At 36.3% G+C, this 16135-nt stretch overlaps 1 pseudogene; it reads left to right on the top strand.

Annotated features, from left to right (window-relative positions):
* The first annotated feature begins 5351 nt into the window (after positions 1-5351).
* LOC133243640 (U4 spliceosomal RNA) lies at positions 5352-5433 on the top strand (annotated as a pseudogene).
* The last annotated feature ends 10702 nt before the right edge of the window (positions 5434-16135 follow it).

Raw genomic sequence — 16135 nt, 5'->3', positions numbered from 1 at the left:
TTTATTGCTTGTAGACTTTTGGATAGCGGCCATTCTGACTGGCATGAAATGGTACCTCATTTTGATTTTGATTTGCATTTCTCTGACAATGAGTGATGTTGAGCATCTTTTCATGTGTTTGTTAGCCATCTATAGGTCTTCTTTGGAGAAATGTCTATTTAGTTCTTTGGCCCATTTTTTGATTGGGTCATTTATTTTTCTGGAATTGAGCTGCAGGAGTTGCTTGTATATTTTTGAGATTATTTCTCTGTCAGTTGCTTCATTTGTTATTATTTTCTCCCATTCTGAAAGCTGTCTTTTCACCTGCTTATAGTTTCCTTTGTTGTGCAGAAGGTTTTAACTTTAAATAGGCCCAATTTGTTTATTTTTGCTTTTATTTCCAATATTCTGGGAAGTGCGTTATAGAGGGCCCTGCTGTGATTTATGTCAGAGAGTATTTTGCCTATGTTCTCCTCTAGGAGTTTTATAGTTTCTGGTCTTACGTTTAGATCTTTAATCCATTTTGAGTTTATTTTTGTGTATAGTGTTAGAAAGTGTTCTAATTTCATTCTTTTACAAGTGGTTGACCAGTTTTCCCAGCACCACTTGTTAAAGAGATTATCTTTTCTGCACTGTATATTCTTGTCTCCTTTGTCAAAGATAAGGTGTCCATGGGTGCATGGATTTATCTCTGGGCTTTCTATTTTGTTCCAATGATCTATATTTCTGTCTTTGTGCCAGTGCCAAACTCTCTTGATGACTGTGTCTTTGTAGTAGAGCCTGAAGTCAGGCATGTTGATTCTTCCAGTTCTTCTTTCTCAAGATTGCTTAGGCTATTCAAGGTTTTTTTTTTTTTTATTTCCATACAAATTGTGAAATTATTTGTTCTAGCTCTGTGAAAAAATATCATTTGTAGTTTGATAAGGACTGCATTGAATCTATAGATTGCTTTGGGTAGTATACTCATTTTCACTATATTGATTCTTCTGATCCATGAATATGGTATATTTCTCCATCTATTAGTGTCCTCTTTGATTTATTTCACCAGTGTTTTATAGTTTTCTATATACAGGTCTTTTGTCTCTTTAGGTAGATATATTCCTAAGTATTTTATTCTTTTCGTTGCAATGGTGAATGGAATTGTTTCCTTAAATTCTCTTCCAATTTTCTCATTATTAGTGTATAGGAATGCAAGGGATTTCTGTGTGTTGATTTTACATCCTACAACTTCACTATATTCATTGATTAGCTCTAGTAATTTTCTGGTGGAGTCTTTAGTGTTTTTTATGTACAGGATCATGTCATCTGCAAACAGTGAGAGCTTTACTTCTTCTTTTCCAATTTGAATTCCTTTTTATTTCTTTTTCTGCTCTGATTGCTGTGGCCAAAACTTCCAAAACTATGTTGAATAGTAATGGTGAGAGTGGGCACCCTTGTCTTGTTCCTGACTTTAGAGGGAATGCTTTCAATTTTTCACCATTGAGGATAATGTTTTCTGTGGGTTTGTCATATATAGTTTTTATTATGTTGAGGTATGTTCCTTCTATGCCTGCTTTCTGTAGATTTTTTATCATGAATAGATGTTGAATTTTGTCAAAGGTTTTGTTTGCATCTATTGAGATAATCATATGCCTTTTATTTTCCAATTTTTTAATATGATGTATTACATTGATTGATTTGCAGATATTAAAGAATTCTTACATCCTTGGGATAAAGCCCACTTGGTCATGATGTATGATCTTTTTAATGTGTTGTTGGATTCTGATTGCTAGAATTTTGTTAAGGATTTTTGCATCTATGTTCATCAGTGATATTGGCCTGTAGTTTTCTTTTTTTGTGGCATCTTTTTCAGGTTTTGGATTAGGGTGATGGTGACCTCATAGAATGAGTTTGGAAGGTTACCTTTCTCTGCAATTTTCTGGAAAATTTTGAGAAAGATAGGTGTTAGCTCTTCTCTAAATTTTTGGTAGAATTCAGCTGTGATGTTGTCTGGACCTGGGCTTTTATTTGCTGGAAGATTTCTGATTACAGTTTCAATTTCCATGCTTGTGATGGGTCTGTTATGATTTTCTATTTCTTCCTGGTTCAGTTTTGGAAAGTTGTACTTTTCTAAGAATTTGTCCATTTCTTCCAAGTTGTCTATTTTATTGGCATATAATTGCTGATAGTAGTCTTTGATGATCCTTTGTATTTTGTTGTTGTCTGTTGTGATCTCTCCATTTTCATTTCCATTTTATTGATTTGATTTTTCTCCCTTTGTTTCTTGATGAGTTTGCCTGATGGTTTGTCAATTTTATTTATCTTCTCAAAGAACCAGCTTTTGGCTTTGTTGATTTTTGCTATGGTCTCTTTTATTTCTTTTGCATTTATTTCTGCCCTAATTTTTAAGATTTCTTTCCTTCTAATAACCCTGGGATTCTTCATTTGTTTCTTTTCTAGTTGCTTTAGGTGTAGAGTTAGGTTATTTATTTGATTTTTTTTCTTGTTTCTTGACGTAGGCCTGTATTGCTATGAACCTTCCCCTTAGAACTGCTTTTACAGTGTACCACAGGTTTTGGGTTGTTGTGTTTTAATTTTCATTCAATTCTATGCATATTTTTAATTACTTTTTTATTTCTTCTGTGATTTGTTGGTTATTCAGCAGCGTGTTGTTCAGCCTCCATATGTTGGAATTTTTAAAAGTTTTTCTCCTGTAATTGACATCTAATCTTACGGCCTTGTGGTCAGAAAAGATGCTTGGAATGATTTCAATTTTTTGACTTTACCAAGGCTAGATTTATGGCCCAGGATACGATCTATCCTGGAGAAGGTTCCGTGTGTGCTTGAGAAAAAGGTGAAACTCATTGGGGGTGAAATGTCCTATAGATATAAATTAGGTCTAACTGGTTATTGTATCATTTAACATTTTTGTTTCCTTGTTAATTTTCTGTTTAGTTGATCTATCCATAGGTGTGAGTAGGGTATTAAAGTCTCCAACTATTATTGTGTTATTGTTAATTTCTCCTTTCATACTTATTAGCATTTGTCTTCCATAATGCAGTGTTCCTATCTTGGGTGAATATATATTTATAATTGTTGTATCCTCTTCTTGGATTGATTTTTTGATCATTATGTAGTGTTCATCTTGTAGTCTCTATGCACAGCCTTTGTTTTAAAGACTATTTTATCTGATATGAGTATTGCTACTCCTGTTTTCTTTTGGTCTCTCTTTGCATGGAATATCATTTTCCAGCCCTTCACTTTCAGTCTGTATGTGTCCCTTGTTTTGAGGTGGGTCTCTTGTAGACAACATATATAGGGGTCTTGTTTTTGTATCCATTCAGCAAGTCTTTGTCTTTTGTTGGGGCATTCAACCCATTTTACATCTAAGGTAATTATTGATAAGTATGATCCCATTGCCATTTACTTCATTGTTTTGGGTTAGAGTTTATACCCCCTTTCTGTGTTTCTTGTCTAGAGAAGATCCTTTAGCATTTGCTGGAGAGCTGGTTTGGTGGTGCTGAATTCTCTCATCTTTTGCTTGTCTGTAAAGCTTTTGATTTCTCCTTCATATTGAATGAGATCCTTGCTGGGTACAGTAATCAGGGCTGTAGGTTATTTTCTTTCATCACTTTACATATGTCCTGCCATTCTCTCCTGGCCTGAAGAGTTTCCTGGCCTGAAGAGTTTCTACTGAACGATCAGCTGTTATCTTCATGGGAATCCCCTTGTGTGTTATTTGTTGTTTTTCCCTTGCTGCTTTTAATATTTGTTCTTTGTGTTTGATCTTTGTTAATTTGATTAATATGTGTCTTGGGGTGTTTCACCTTGGGTTCATCCTGTTTGGCACTCTCTGGATCTCTCAGACTTGGGTGATTATTACCTTCCCCATTTTAGGGAAGTTTTCAACTATTATCTCCTCAAGTATTTTTTCATGGTCTTTCTTTTTGTCTTTTTCTTCTGTGACTCCTGTGATTCGAATGTTGGGGTGTTTAAAATTTTTCCCAGAGGTCTCTGAGATTGTCCTCATTTCTTTTAATTAGTTTTTCATTTTTCCTCTCTAATTCATTTATTTCTATCATTCTATCTTGTACCTCACTAATCCTATCTTCTGCCTCCATTATTCTATTTTTTGTTCCCTCCAGAGTGTTTTTGATCTAATTTATTGCATTATTCATTATATATTGACTCTTTTTTATTTCTTTTAGGTCCTTGTCAAGCCTTTCTTGCATCTTCTCTATCCTTGTCTCCAAGCTATTTATCTCTGAATCCATTTTGATTTCAAGATTTTGAATCATTTTCACTATCATTATTTGGAATTCTTTATCAAGTAGATTCCCTATTTCTTCATCATTGGTTTTGTTTGGTGGGCATTTATCCTGTTCCTTTACCTGCTGAGTATTTCTGTGTCTCTTCATCTTGTTTATATTGCTTTTGTTGGGGTAGCCTTTCTGTATTCTAGCAGTTTGTAGAGTTCTCTTTATTGTGCAGTTTCCTCACTGTGAGTGGGGTTGTATGGATGGCTGGTCAAGGTTTCCTGGTTAGGGAATGTTGTATCGGTGTTCTGATTGTTGGGGCTGGATTTCTTCTCTCTGAAGTGCAATGCGGTGTCCAGTAATGAGTTTTGAGATGTCAATGGATTTGGAGTGACTTTGGGCAGCCTCTATATTACAACTCAGGGCTGTGTTCTTGTGTTGCTGGAGAATTTGTGTTGTATGTCTTGCTCTGGAACTTGTTGGCCCTTGGGAGGTGCTTGGTTTCAGTGTAGGTATGGAGGCGTTTGATGAGCTCCTGTCAATTAATGTTCCCTGGAGTCAGGCATTCTCTGGTGTTCTCAGAATTTGGAGTTAAGCCTCCTGCTTCTCGTTTTCAGTCTTATTTTTACAGTAGCCTCAAGGCTTCTGCTTCTCCTTTTGAAGAAAATGGACTGCTTTTCTGGGTGCCTGATGTCCTCTGCTGGCATTCAGAAGTTGTTTTGTCGAATTTACTCAGTGTTCAAATGTTCTTTTGATGAATTTGTTGGGGGAGAAAGTGGTCTTCCCGTCCTATTCCTCTGCTATCTTAGGACTGCCTCCAATGTCATTTATTTTCATTCACTGCTCTATCTACCAACCTTGTGAAGAAAATTACATTGCCCGTTACAGCATCATTTGACATTTTCTCAGAAAAGGAAGAATTACCACTGATTAGTATTTCATGGTAGAAGTGAGTAATGTCCTCAACACTATGCAATATCATATTCTGCAGAGAGTACTAGAAAGAATTTTTGGAAAGAGACAAATATTTCTAAGTACTGCAAATGCCTGGATTTATAGAAATATCTGAAATAGGTAATTAGTTAACAAAAGCTCTGTTTGAACCTTCATATACTAAAAATTCAGAGTAAAAGTGTGAGATTTGCACAGTGGCAGTATCCTAGCCAATTATGTTTATCCGAGGTGGGATTATTGCTAATTGAAACTTTTCTCAAAGTAAAAGTGTGTCTGAAATAAAGAGTATCTGCAAACACTGCCCTTTCCCTATATACATACTTGAGTAAAAAGGTGCTTAATCATTATAAAAGTAGCCTGTACTTTTTTTTTAATGCAAGCTAACATAATTGCCTTTTACTTAAATTGATTGTTTAGTGTATTTAGCCAATTTAACTTGTTAAATGTTTTAAATGTCTTACCAGAATTTCCAAATGTAGCTTCTTTGTTTCTATTTTCTTTTCTACCTTGAGAGGAATCCTTTCTTTATTATCCATTTCTTACTAGGAAGAATAAGCTTCTTTGAGGAGAAAATATATCAACAGTTCCTTTTAGTAACAGTTTGTGTAGAACAATAACCAATATAAAGATGAGGCAGGCAGATCTTTTAGGCCTGCTGCCACCTGCTGTTTGTTTTATGCATGAGAGATTTCTGATTTTTTCTGAATATAAACTTGTTATCATGACCACTCATGGAAATATTTCAAAAGAAAATTATTTCCCCCTTTTTCACGGGGTTATAATGTTCATATGCAGTAAGATACAAAAATTAATAATAGTATATTAACTATAGTAAAGTAATATTAATATAATGAAAAGTAATATTAATACTTAATACTATACAGGTTGAAGATTTAGGAAAGATGACCATGCCCATATAATGCTCACTCAGATCAAGATACAGAGTATTTTCAAAACCACATATGGTTCCTTCATCCCCCTTACCTCTCAACTTCTCAGAGTTAACGACTATTCTGACATCTATCACTACAAGATAGTTTTTCCTATTCTTGATAACAGAAATTAAATTATATAATATTTACTCCTTTGTACCTGACTTCTTTCAGGACACATAATATCTGTGAGATTCATTCATGTCATTGCATTTGCTAGTAGTTCATTTCTCTTGATTATTTAGTATTCCATTGTGTGGATAAGCCTGAATATGTTTATTCACCCCCTAGTTCATGGGCATTTCAGTTGTTTTGTTTTTTGCTATTTTGAATAAATTCATGTAGATACACTTATAAATGTCTTTTGGTAGACTTATTCATTTTTCTTTGGTATATACCTGTAAATGGAACTGCTCATTCATCAGTTCAGTTCAGTTCAGTTGCTCAGTCGTGTTCGACTCTTTGCGACCTCATGAATTGCAGCAAGCCAGGCTTACGTGTCTATCACCAACTCCCGGAGTTCACCCAGACTCACGTCCATCTAGTCAGTGATGACATCCAGCCATCTCATCCTCTGCCGTCCCCTCTCCTCCTGCCCCCAAACCCTCCCCGTATCAGAGTCTTTTCCAATGATTCAACTCTTCACATGAGGTGTCCAAAGTACTGGAATTTCAGCTATTACATCATTCCTTCCAAAGTAATCCCAGGCTGATCTCCTTCAGAATGGGCTGGTTGGACCTCCTTGCAGTCCAAAGGACTTTTAAGAGTCTTCTCCAACACCACAATTCAAAAGCATCAATTCTTCAACGCTCAGGCTTCTTCGCAGTCCAACTCTCACATCCATACATGACCACTGGAAAAAACATAGCCTTGACTAGACGAATTTTGGTGACAAAGTAATGTCCTTGCTTTTGAATATGCAATCGAGGTTGGTCATAACTTTCCTTCCAAGGAGCAAGCGTCTTTTAATTTCATGGCTGCAGTCACCATCTGCAGTGATTTTGGAGCCCCCCCCCCAAAAGTGACACTGTCCCCACGGTATCCCCATCTATTTCCCATGAAGTTATGGGACCAAAGGCCATGATCTTCGTTTTCTGAATGTTGAGCTTTAAGTCAACTTTTTCACTCTACACTTTCACTTTCATCAAGAGGCTTTTTAGTTCCTCTTCACTTTCTGCCATAAGGGTTGTGTCATCTTCATATCTAAGGTTATTGATGTTTCTCCTGGCAATCTTGATTCCAGCTTGTGCTTCTTCCAGCCCAGCATTTCTCATGATGTACTCTGCATAGAAGTTAAATAAGCAGGGTGACAATATACAGCCTGGACCTACTCCTTTTCCTACTTGAAACCAGTCTGTTGTTCCATGTCCAGTTCTAACTGTTGCTTCCTGACCTGCATACAAATTTCTCAAGAGGCAGATCAGGTGGTCTGGTGTTCCCATCACTTTCAGAATTTTCCACAGTTTATTGTGATCCACACAGTCAAAGGCTTTGACATAGTCAGGAAAGCAGAAATAGATGTCTTTTTGGAACTCTCTTGCTTTTTCCATGATCCAGCGGATGTTGGCAATTTGATCTCTTTTTCCTCTGCCTTTTCTATCAGGAAGTTCACGGTTTACATATTGCTGAAGCCTGGCTTGGAGAATTTTGAGCATTACTTTACTAGCGTGTGAGATGAGTGCAATTGCGCAGCAGTTTGAGCATTCTTTGGCATTGCCTTTCTTTGGGATTGGAATGAAAACTGACTTTTTCCAGTCCTGTGGCCACTGCTGAATTTTCCAAATTTGCTGGCATATTGAGTGCAGCACTTTCACAGCATCATCTTTCAGGATTTGAAATAGCTCAACTGGAATTGCATCACCTCCGCTAGCTTTGTTCGTAGTGATGCTTTGTAAGGCCTGAGCCCAGGGGTGGCGGCAGGGAGGACCAACCCCATGTCCAAGGAGCCGTGGCTACGGGGGCTCAGGAGGGCCTAGAGGAGCTATCCCATGTTGAAGCTTAGGAAGGGCAGTGGTGAGGAGATACCCCTAGTCCAAGGTAAGGAGCAGCGGCTGCGCTTTGCTGGAGCAGCCATGAAGAGATACCCCACCCCCAAGGTAAGAGAAATCCAAGTAAGACCATAGGTGTTGCAGTGTGTCTGCCCTCTGATGCCCTCTTACAACACCTATGGTCAACAAGAGTCCGAAATGCAGTACTTGGATGAAATCTCAAAAACGACAGAATGATCTCTTTTCGTTTCCAAGGCAAACCATTCAATTTCACAGTAATCCAAGTCTATGCCCCAACCAGTAACACTGAAGAAGATGAATGGTTCTATGAAGACCTACAAGACGTTTTAGAACTAACACCCAAAAAAGATGTCCTTTTCATTATAGGGGACTGGAATGCAAAAGTAGGAAGTCAAGAAAACCTGGAGTAACAGGCAAATTTGCCCTTGGAATACAGAATGAAGCAGGCCAAAGACTAATAGAGTTTTGCCAAGAAAATGCACTGGTCATAACAAACACTCTCTTCCAACAACACAAGAGAAGACTCTATACATGGATATCACCAGATGGTCAACACCAAAATCAGATTGATTATATTCTTTGCAGCCAAAGATGGAGAAGCTCTATACAATCAGCAAAAACAAGACCAGGAGCTGACTGTGGTTCAGATCATGAACTCCTTATTGCCAAATTCAGACTTAAATTGAGGAAAGTAGGGAAAACAACTAGATCATCCAGGTATGACCTAAATCAAATCCCTTATGATTATACATTGGAAGTGTGAAATAGATTTTAGGGCCTAGATCTGATAAGTGTCTGATGAACTATGGATCGAGGTTCATGACATTGTACAGCAGACAGGAATCAGAACCATCCCCATGGAAAAGAAATGCAAAAAAGCAAAATGGCTGTCTGGGGAGGCCTTACAAAAAGCTGTGAAAAGAAGAGAAGCGAAAAACAAAAGAGAAAAGGAAAGATATAAGCATCTGAATGCAGAGTTCCAAAGAATAGCAAGAAGAGATAAGAAAGCCTTCCTCAGTGATCAGTGCAAAGAAATAGAGGAAAACAACAGAATGGGAAAGACTAGAGATCTCTTCAAGAAAATTAGAGATACCAAGGGAACATTTCATGTAAAGATGGGCTCGATATAGGACAGAAATTGTATGGACCTAACAGAAGCAGAAGATATTAAGAAGAGATATCGAGAATACACAGAACTGTACAAAAAAGATCTTTACGACCCAGATAATCATGATGGTATGATCACTAACCTAGAGCCAGACATTCTGTAATGTGAAGTCAAGTGGGCTTTAGAAAGCATAGTGTGCTGGTCGCAGCCACGTCCGAGGTCAGGGGTGGCGGCCAGGAGGAGCTACCCCATGCTCATCCATAGGAGAGGCATATGGTTAAATTCAGTATACATTGTCCAGTAGTTTTCCAAAGTGTTTGTATCATTTTACCCTCCCACCAACAACTTGTGAAGATTATAGTCTCTATACATCTTTGCCAAAACTGACCTTGTCAATATTTAATTATCATCATTCTAGAGGGTGTGAAGACTGTGGCTTCATTTTGAAGCTCCCTGATGAGGAATTATATGACCTTTTCATGTATTAGCCTTGTGGATATCCTTGAAATTTCTGTTCTAGTTTCTCGTCCATTATTAACTAGTTTGTCTTTTTCCTTATTGCTTTGTATGAATTCTTTGTAAATTCTGTATACAAGGTTTTTCTTGCCATGTGTACCTGTGTGTGGGTGGTGTTTGTCTGTGGAGAGATTTTCCCAGTCTGTGGCTCACATATTTGCATTTTAACTTCATGTGTTTGTGAAAATAATCTTTCATGAATTTTGAAGAACTTCTATTAAGTCTCTGTTTCCTAAGCCACAGAAATTTATATGCTATGAAAGATGCTTGCTTTTATTTTTCCCAGAAACATTTGCTTTCTACATAGCATGAGGGTTAGATCTGTAGACATTTTTGTTTCTATAATGGTAAACCTAATTGCTAATCCCCAAGAGCTAACTGATTACAATCCTAGGTGGGAACCTGAATTAACAGAAAGGGTGATTACATAAACCAGATGCTTCTAAAGGAATTTATAACATTGTCTTAAGATTTTACATTTCAGGAAGAACCCTGAGGCTGATTTATGTATCAAATGGTTAAAGTAAGAGCATAGGGTGCTTCTTATTATTTTTACAAGGAGACTCAAAAAGAGGGGAGGGATAATTGCTTCTATTTCACTTTTTAAATGGGTAAAAGTATTATTTCTGCATCCTTTTCCAACAGTAATGCCACCACTTTTGGAAGATGTTATAATCAGGCTTTCATCATATCACCTTTTAGGGTGCTAGTTGAGGGGAACTGATGCTGCAGTGTTTCTCTGCTTGTTTATTTCATTATGAGTGAAGGACCTACTACTGTACAGCACATGGAGCTTTGCTCAATATTATGTAAATATCTAAATGGGAAAATTATTTGAAAAAGAATAGATACATGTATATAGATAGATAGCTGAGTCACTTTGCTGTACATGTGAAACAAACACAGCACTGTTAATCAACTATGGTGGTGGTGGTTTAGTCACTAAGTCATGTCTGACTCTTGTGGCCTCATGGAATGTAGCCTGCCAGGCTCCTCTGTTCATGGAATTTTCCAGGCAAGAATACTGGAGTGGGTTGCTATTTCCTTCTCCAGGGAACCCAGGGATCGAACACACATCTCCTACATTACAAGCGATCTCCTGTATTGCAAGTGGATTCTTTACCACTGAATCACCTATATTTCAATATAAAATAAAAAATTTAAAAAATGCCAAACTCTGATTCAGATGCTTGGTGTCTATTCAAGTATATAAAAATACATAACTGTGCACTTAAGATAATATTTAAGTTTGTCCACAGTTTCTGACTTTATTACTTTTTAGATATATTTTTCAATATGAATTTTGTGGTTGCCCTAGAAACTGCAGTGGTGGTGATGGTGGTAGTTTAGTTGCTAAGTTGTCTCTGACTCTGTGAAGCTGTGGACTGTAGCCCGCCTTGGGCTCTGATCATGGGCTGTTCCAGGCAAGAATACTGGAGGGGGTGGCAATTCCCTTCTCCAGGGGGTCTTCCCAACCCAGGGATAGAACCCTAGTCTCCTGCATTGCAGGCAGATTCTTTACTGATTGAGCAGTTTAATTAGTATTTTACCACATCACAAACAAGACAAAAGCTTGACAATATACTTACCTCCCTAACTTTTTGCCTGTTGTCATATATTTTATACCTACATATTTTATAAACTGCACAAGACATTTTAATTATTGTTTAAGGATTCAAGAGTCTTTTATGTTTAACTGTTTAAGTATTCCATCTACAAATCCATTTCATCCATCATTTGCTCTCTTTTGCTATCTTAATTTTAGGTATTTTAAAATCCCTATATGGATCGTCTCTGTGACTGCTATTATCTCCTGATTATCAATCACTTTCCTTCTTGTTCGCATGACAGAGATTATCTTATTGTGTGCCATGCATCATGTATAGGATAATTTTCAAGTTCTGGATTATGTGTTCCTCTAGGGAGTGTTAAATTTTGTCCTGGAAAATTAAATTATTGAACGATCACTTTGATTCTACTGAGGTTTGGTTTTAGAATTTATTTTTAGGAAAGAGATCAACTTATTTCATATTTCCTTTACACTAGGGCTTAGAGTGTGATTCTTTCACTAAGATGTGGCTTTTCAGGAGTCTCATTGGAATGCCTTAAAGCATGCACCATCACTTTTGCATTCTGGCTAGGGGTGACTCTAACACTTTCCCAGCAATGTCTATCTCACCTTTGAAAATTCTGTACAACACTTCAGTGTCCTCAGCAGTTATTTTCTGCTAGACTTCCTAGGATTTCACCCTTAAATATACAGCTTAAGAACTGCTGGACCCAAGGGTAATTTTAAAACAGATTTTTAGGACTCCTTCCCAGAAGCTCTGTATTCCCAGGTACCCTGCTGCCAAGTCCCAACCACCTTACACACTATGAATATTTATCTCTGTTTCCTCTATCTAGTGAAACTTTCATTTTCTGCTTCGACTTAATATCCCTAAGCTGTTCTTTGTAAAGTGTCATTTTGAAAATAACAGAGAAAGGTAGGGTAAATGTGAGGTTTACCTCATATACTGCCCTTCTCTTATGGATCATGGTTGTCCATTTACAAATGTCAGTTATGCCTAAACAGTTTTGTTAGTTTTTCAGCTGAAAAAAAATTGTTATGGTATGAGAGTATGTCTCATACCAGATCTCAAAGGTTAATATGATTTTAAAATACAACAGTCTTTGAGTAACTTACAAACCTGTGGGTAACTAGTGAATGTTCCTTGAAGGAAAAATGTTTTTGCAGCTCATAAGGCTATGATGGAGTTTATGCAGTTTTAAAACATGAATTCAAGCAATACCTGTCTATATCCATTCTCAGTAATAGGGTTCCACCTAAGTTCATATAGTGTGGTTGAAATTCATACACCACAATCATGAGTAAGAGGAATTTCTTTTACAACTTTATTGATAAATATTTCATATAATTCACTAATTTAAAGTTTAAAATTCAGTGTTATTATTATATTCACCAAGTTGTGCAACCATCCCTACAATTTAATGTTAGAGGATTTTCACTATCACCAAAAGAAATACCATATCTAATAGCAGTCTAACCCCATTTTTATTTTCGTCTACTTCCAGACCTCAGTATCCACTAACTGATTTTTTGTCTCTATGAGTTTGCTTATTCTGGACATTTCACATAAACAGAATCATATAATATATGAATCTTTTGTGACTGGCTTCTTTTAGTTTGCCTAATGTTCTCAACAGCTAAGGCTTTTCACAATTAGTTTATCTCCTATGTTTACATTTTATTAAGTTATAGATATATGGAGAGACATACATATAATTTACGTTAACAAAACCTTCCATTTTAAAGTGTATAATTCCATGAATTTTAGTATATTCACAATGTTGTGCAACCATTACCACAATCTAATTCCAAAATATTACCATCATCCCACAAAGTAGACCCAGACTTGTTAGCAATTATTTCCAAATCCACTATTTCCCCATCCCCTGAAAAACAGTCATTTATCCTCTCTATACAGTCATTTGCTTATTATAGATATTTTGTAAAGTAGTGTGATATAATATTTGGTCTACTGTTTGTGACTTCTTTCACTTAGCATAGTGTTTTCAAATTTCATCCACAGTATAGCTCTTATCATTAACTCACTTTTTAAAATTAAATAACACACCCTTGTATGGATGTACCACATTGTGTTTATTTTATTTTTTAAATAATTAATGAAATCTATTCATTTTAATTGAAGGCTAATTACTTTACAATATTGTAGTGGTTTCTGCCATACATTGACATGAATCAGACATGGGTGTACATGTGTTCCCTATCTAGAACCCCCCTCCCACCTTCCTCCCCATCCCATCCCTCTGGGTCAACCCAGTGCCTGAGCACCCTGTCCCATGCATAGAACCTGGACCGACGATCTGTTTCACATATGATAATATATATGTTTCAGTGCTATTCTCTCAGATCACCCCACCCTCTCCTTTTCCCACAGAGTCCAAAAGACTGTTCTATACATCTGTGTCTCTTTTGCTGTCTCGCATATAGCGTTATCCTTACCATCTTTCTAAATTCCATATATATGCGTTAGTATACTGTATTGGTGTTTTTCTTTCTGGCTTACTTCACTCTGTATAGGCTCCAGTTTCATCCACCTCATTAGAACTGATTCAAATGCATTCTTTTTAATGGATGAGTAATATTCCATTGTGTTTATAAATTTATCAGGTAATGGATATCTGTGCTCTTTCCACTTTTTGACTATAATGAATAATATTGCTATGATCATTCCTGCAGAAGTTGTTATGAACATGTGTTTTCCATTCTCTTGGGTCTATACTTATGAGTGACAATTGCTAGTTCATGTGATAATTTTATGTTTAGTATTTTGACTAACTGCCAAACTTTTTTGCAAAGAGGCTGTACAATTTACAATCCCACAAGTAATGTGTGAGTGTTTCTGTTTCTATACCTCTTCACTAACACTTGTTATAGTTTACCTTTTTTTTAAATTTATAAATCATGTCATTTATCTGAAGACTCTTTTCTTACCATATACTCAAAAAAATTAGTACTGAGATCTTATATTATTCTAAGTTGTTCCCACCTTGATTTCCCTGAGGCAGTAAATATGGTTTAGCATTAATGGCTAAATGATTACAGAAAAATAATCTACCTTACCAATAGGAAAACATAAAACAAAAATCATTTTAAAATATCCATTTTATGCATTGTTATTGTCTGTTGCTATAGGAAGAACTTCATACATTTAAAGTTTCCTTGTTAGATACATGAGTTATTCAAATTGGTGTACTTAAGACTGAGAAAAGGGCTTGGGTTTTCAGGGACCAAAACATCAAACTTAAAAATTCTGATTGGATTCAATCCCTATGCATGCTTTAAAATGTCATAGATAAGTTTGATTTGCTGTCAGTATAGGAAAACACTGATGAACATTGTGGTGATATGGGGGCCAGAGGAAATAGCTAAGTATATTTCCAAAAAAGTGCTTCTTATTTGAAGACATGGGAAATCTTTAGAAAACATTACCTTTGACAATAACGTAAGCAGGTTTACAGATGTTGCCAGTTTGCTGTCACTACAAAAGAAAGAAAGAAAAATCTTAAATACTATTAGCACCTGATATTCTTCTCTATTGACCATGGAATACAGAATACTCTTAGAACATTGTTTGTAAACCAAACTGCCTAGTTAATTCTTAGTTCTGCCACTTATTAGCTGTATATGTACTTTGAGAAAGTTACCACACTTGGGTCACATTTATTTGTTTGTCTTTTGTAAATTAGAGTAAAATTAAAATAATAATGTATACTTCATGAAATTGCTGTTGTGGTTGTTTAGTCTCTAAGTCATGACTGGCTCGTGTGACCCAGTGGACCGTCCTGCGAGGTTCCTCTGTCCATGGAATTTTTCAGCCAACCATACTGCAGTGGGGTGCCATTTCCTTCTCCAGGGGATCTTCCCAACCCAGGAATCAAACTTGGGAATCCTGCATTGGCAGGCAGATTCTTCACTGCTGAGCCACCAGGGATTCCTTGTAGGGATTAGTTAATATATGTGAATGCTTAGTGCAGTATCTGACACTTACCTGCTAAATAAATGACTATTTTTCCTCTTGGAATAAAATATCTTACTCAATTCACATTGGATTGTAGATTCTCACAGATAAATCATTTGCAGAGTTGGAAATATGCATTCAATATTAATATTTTTTAAGATATTTCTTGATGCACTTGAAACATGCCATATTGTTTCTTTGATAATTATAAGTTGAATAGATAGAAAGTTTTCATATGTTGAGAAGATATAGATGTTTATGTTATAAATATTGAATCTTAACAAAGATGCTGGAAGGAAAACATCACAAGCATTTGTGAAAAAACATGACCCTTAACATGATATTTATTTTGAATATTTCAATTTCAAAAAAAAAAAAAAAAGAGAAACATTAAATTTGGTTTCTCTAATCTTTTTCTTATTTAAGTATAGTTGATTTAAAATATTTTGTTACTTTCAGGTGTACAGTGTAATGATTCAATATTTTAACAGATCTTACTCCATTATAGGTAATGGGCAATGGGTATATTTCCTGTGCTATATAGTATATCCTTTCGCTCATTTATTTTATATATCACTTCAGTTCAGTTCAGTTGCACAGTCATGTCCAACTATTTGTGATCCCATGGACTGCAGCACGCCAGGCTTCCTGGTCCATTACCAATTCTCAAACATTGGCTAAACTCGTGTCCTTTGGGTTGGTGATGCCATCCAACCATCTCATCCTTTGTCATACCCTTCTCTTCTGGCCTTTAGTCTTTCTCAACATCAGGGTCTTTTCTAATAAGTCAGTGATTCGCATCAGGTGGCCAAAGTATTGGAGCTTCAGCTACAGCATCTGTTCTTCCAATGAATAT

The sequence above is a fragment of the Bos javanicus genome, chromosome X (genome assembly GCF_032452875.1).
Source record: "Bos javanicus breed banteng chromosome X, ARS-OSU_banteng_1.0, whole genome shotgun sequence".
NCBI classification, from domain to species: Eukaryota; Metazoa; Chordata; class Mammalia; order Artiodactyla; family Bovidae; genus Bos; species Bos javanicus.
Note: the sequence above shows the minus strand (reverse complement) of the source record. Positions and strands in the feature narration are given on the sequence as shown.